Source organism: Amblyomma maculatum, chromosome 1 (genome assembly GCF_055883805.1).
Source record: "Amblyomma maculatum isolate TAMU_Amacu chromosome 1, ASM5588380v1, whole genome shotgun sequence".
NCBI classification, from domain to species: domain Eukaryota; kingdom Metazoa; phylum Arthropoda; class Arachnida; order Ixodida; family Ixodidae; genus Amblyomma; species Amblyomma maculatum.
Window position 1 is genome coordinate 33,056,562 of NC_139344.1, and position 4,846 is coordinate 33,061,407.

The 4,846-nt window shown below is 48.2% G+C and overlaps 1 pseudogene; it reads left to right on the forward strand.

The window, feature by feature from the left end:
• Positions 1-3,504: 3,504 nt before the first annotated feature.
• LOC146202094 (uncharacterized) lies at positions 3,505-4,286 on the forward strand (annotated as a pseudogene).
• Positions 4,287-4,846: the final 560 nt, after the last annotated feature.

Consider the following 4,846-nt stretch of genomic DNA (forward strand, 5'->3'; position numbering starts at 1 on the left):
TGTATTCCATCTCCGCCTGTTTACTTTGTCCTGAGCCTTCTGCATTCCAATTACATATCCTCACTCCAAGCCCGGAGGACCCTCTTCCACTGGGCCAGGAATAGCTTACCGATTTGGAGCTCGGCCGCCCCTGGTGAGCCATGATCGGACACGGCGCACCAGAGGATCACAACTGGCCAATCTGCCAGCATCATGGACCTGGGAGCGTGAACGTTGCAGTATGAAAGGCAGTGCGGGGGCCCAGTGTTCTGTATGCCCAAAACAACTCTTCTTTTCAAAAAAAGTTTCGTCCCTCGATCTCCCTCTCTTCAGATTAGGCGGTTATATATTCCTCGATTAACGGGCGTCAAACATCTCCCTTACCCTCTGAGCTCAAGAATTCGAACCAGGGGTCCTTTAAGAGGGCTGAGAGATTCCCACGCCCCCAAGTGCGCCCCCTAGCGGGAGCCCCTGGCAGAACGCCCACTATTACTATCTATTACCATGACCAGGCTGGCCAAGCTCGATAGTCATGTTGCGTGGCCGATCAATTAACTGATGTCAAGTGAGTGATCTGAGGATGGAATACAGATGTGCAGACATTCGGCAACGCGTCGGGTAGCGTAGAGTGGTAGCGCAGAGTTGCAGAACGTAGTTGTTAGTTGGCTGTGCAGCCACATGCCCACGCAAACTTTAACTGCAGCCAAATGCGATTCCACCCGGTATTCTTAAATAGTTAAGCCCGGTTAGTTGCAATTATGCGCGTAGAAAACTTGTACTGAAGTTACTTATGAAACGGCTCCATGGTTGCGGCCTTCACTCGACTCCAACGGCTCCGTGCTTCAGTTAGTGTGGTAAGTACAGTTCGTCTTGATTTTGAAAACACCTTGATTGAGCTTCGGCTGCACGCATTGCAGTGTATTGTAGAGGCATGTTCATTTCGGCGCCTTTGGCACCGCAATCTGGGTGACCTGACTAGACTCCTACTGGCTTTGTGATATGGAAGGCTCCCGGTGTACGGCTCTGACAGGTGGTAACTGGCAGGCGGCACTAAATGGTTATCGGGTTGTATGACCCCCTTGTTGTGGAATAATATTATCGCAGACCTTCTCGACTATTCAATGCCTCCTGGTGTCTTCTTACAGGCGTATGCTGACGACACCATAGTATTGATACCGGCCAGAACGCGACTTGAACTCGAAGAGTTGTGTACAGACATCCTCGATAGGATAGCCAGCTGGGCCTCCCAATCCCGTGTCACCATCTGTCGTGCGAAAACATTCTGTATGCTATTTTCTCATGGCGTGAGCGGTATAGAAAAACGCAACAGCACCGTGCGCTTTGCGAGCCAGCCGCTGAGCTACAAACGAGAACTTAGAATTTTAGGTGTTGTTTTTGTCCGCCATCTCACATTTTTACCTCATGCTAACTTCCTGCGCGACAAGGCAGAGGTACTCACTTCGCGCCTCGTCACATTTCTTTCATTTCATCGTTCGATACCCCCTCTTTTATCCGTAGGCTTCATTTTCAGGTGATACAGCCCGCCTTAACCTTTGCTGCTCCAGCTTGGTGGTCTCGCCACGTTCATTCCCGCCTTCGGGATAAGATAATTACTTTGTAGCGTGTCCCTCTTCTCGCTCTCACTGGAGCATTCCGTACAACGCACACGGCTGCTCTCTAGGTGCTCCTCCGGGTACCTCCTCGACCCTTTGCTGGACCGCCTCTTTGCAGAGTACAGCCTCTTAAACGGCGTGGATCCCGTCCTTTTTGGAGGTCACGCTTATCTCCCATCCGATATTTTTCCACGCTTTGATTTCTGGTGTGACCATACCTCTCTGGCCTTTTCTTTCTCGTTCACCCGTCTTCTCCCTTCTAATTTTCCCTTTCAGTCCTACCTTCCAGGTCTTCATATTTGCACGGACGGTTCCTATACATCCCGCTCTGTGGGCGGTGAGACAGCCCTCAGTGCCTTCGGCTTAGAGGCTGTTCCGTTTCACGAGGCTTGTTGTTATGCCCGGCACGCCCCTTCTCCTTTACCCTTGAACATCTACTCTGATTACCTTTCTCTTCTTCAGACTATTCATTCTCTTTCCACTCCAGATTTCCGCATCCGCGACATAAAATTCTACCCTTGCTACCATTTCTCTTCACCGTCCTGTCTTTTTATATCATGTCGTTGCCCACTTTGGTTTCTGGGGCAACCTGCTAGCAGACCGGGCAGCTTCTCTGGCATCGACGCGTGGCCTCTTACAACCGTCGTGGCTATCGCCTTTGTCTGTGCGCACTTGTATGCGCACTACTGTTCTAAAGCTCTGGGCATTCATGCGAACCGCAGATCACTCAGACACCCTCTTATCTATTTTTGTCCCCTCCATTCTTCATCTACCCCTCTCTTTCCCTCCATCCCGATCTCTTGTTCCTCTCCTAACGGGCCACGGCCGCTTTCCTTCGTACTTCCATCGCTTTGCACTTATCTCTTCCCCTTCCTGTCCACGCGGTGAAGCTAAGGGTGACGTGATTCATTACCTATGCGCCTGTCCACTTACTGCGGATATAGCAAAGGTGCTGCCTGGGTATCCTAACTTTGTTTCCTCTCAAGACTTATTTCTTTATTATCCTCCGCTCGTTCTCGTGCGCTGCTTATACGCATTGTCGTTCGTGTCTCTTCTTTGCTTCCACCTGTCAATCGCGTTCATTCCCGCCCGGGTGGTTCGTAGCACTACCGGTCGATACAGAGTCTTTAACATGTCTTGTATGGTCGGGGGTGCTATATGGCCGATTTTCGTGGGCTGCGGCCCTGCCCCTGCCATGTAGACACGTGGCTTTCCTGTTTGAATGCCCTGAGTTCCCTCGTTTATTTTGAACTGTGTTAATACATAGATTTGTACATACATATATACATATATACATTACATACATAGATACATAGACAGTGGGCGAGGTGGCAGCAGTGCGAGCACCATGCTTACTCGCTGCCTGTTTCTTACGCATATTGCCTTCCTCGTTTGTTGCCGCTTCGACTATGCTTCGTTCATGGCTCCTGACGTCACAACTCATGTGCACTCGCCGCCATCGCCGATGTTCTTGGATGAATCAGCTGGCCACTATACGAACTGTCCTATCTCTCTTACGGACCATAGTCTTGATCTGCCTGTCACCACACGTGTATGCAATCCGTGCAAAGTGACCGTCACTCTACGTCACCCATATCTCATCAAACCCAGTCACGGGACGTTCAAGGACCTGCCTATAAATTGCGTGCTGGACCGTTCCTTCATCAGTGGGAGAGTTGGCAGCAGTGCGAGCACCATGCTTACTCGCTGCCTGTTTCTTACGCAGGTATGTTATCTTCAGAATGCCCCTTGTATTCGCTCTGATGATCGATTTCTAATGCTGTTTCCTTGCCCACACCACTCTCGCAAGTGCTTTGCTTATGTTTCGCTGTACTCGCAAATTGCGGCTTGTATTAGTAGACTTCTGAGGAATGGGGATGTTGAAAGTAATCCTGGTCCTCCGCCATCAGCGATGGTTACTCGCTCTCAAAGTAATGTGAGCCCTTCAAATTCGGAAGCCGCCGCCGGTCAACCGTCGGTGTCAGATATGTTTGCTGAGCTTTTGAACGGACAGCGAAAATTAGCTCAGGATATTGCTGAAATTAAATTTTTTCATGAATCTATTAATTCACGTTTTGAGACAATTGAGTCACGCGTGGCTGCTCTGGAGTCCTCGTTACAAAAGCCCGCCGCCGACAGTGGCAGTCTCAACAGTGAAGTTGCACGTCTAAGTTCCGAACTTCACAGTCTTTCAGATAAAAACGATGAGTTGGAAAACAGTGCACGTAGGAACAACTTAATATTGCATGGTCTGCCCGAATCCTCTGATGAAAATAATGAACGTCTCTCCTCTGACATTGCAAAATGGTTTGAGGAAGAACTCAATATGAGCTGCCCTCAAATAGAGAGGTGCCATCGTCTTGGAAGGCCTTCACATGACCGTCCCCGTCCCGTGATCATGAAGCTTCTGGACTTTCGGGAGAAAGCTTCAGTGTTAAAAAATGGCCACAAGCTTAAGGAATCCGATTACCGTATATCGGAGGATTTTTCAATACGTGTCCGCAATATCCGGAAAAAGCTTTGGGAAGCGACTGAAGTTTCAGAAGCAATGGCTGCACGGTCCGAATACGGTTTGATCATGTATTTATTGATAAAGTTCGGCATAACTGGAACAGTTCTTCTAATTCACTGGAAAAAGCATCCCATAATGCGTCACTAAGTAATGCTACTAATGCAGTAGCCACTTCGCCTTGACTACCTTATCACAGCAATAACCTCCGTGTGTTAAATTTAAACGCTAGAAGCCTGCGTAATAAATTTACCGACCTTAACTTCTTGGTAACTGCTCATTCCCCTCACATTATTGGTGTTACTGAAACTTGGTTACATGGTAGCACATACGACTCTGAAGTTGCGTTAAGTGGATTCACGTTGCTGAGAGCTGACAGACCGAATGGTAGAGGCGGTGGTGTCGCCCTCTATATACAGTCACATTTGAAGTTTTCTGTCCTTGAATCTCCATGTGAAATTGAATTGCTTTTGTGTAAAGTTTATTTGGAAAACACATTCACATTAATTGGAGTGTTTTATCGGCCTCCTGGCTCTGATGATAATCAATTATTTCTTCTAAGTAAACATTTGCATGATTTGAATCCGACAAATATAATACTTATGGGAGATTTTAATGTGCCAGGTATTCACTGGCCTTCTCTTAGCAATACCGGCCATGATGTCTCTTTGTCAAGAAAATTGTTACACCTTTCCTTATCACTTGGCCTCAAACAAATTGTTCATGCGAACACCAGGCAAGCGGC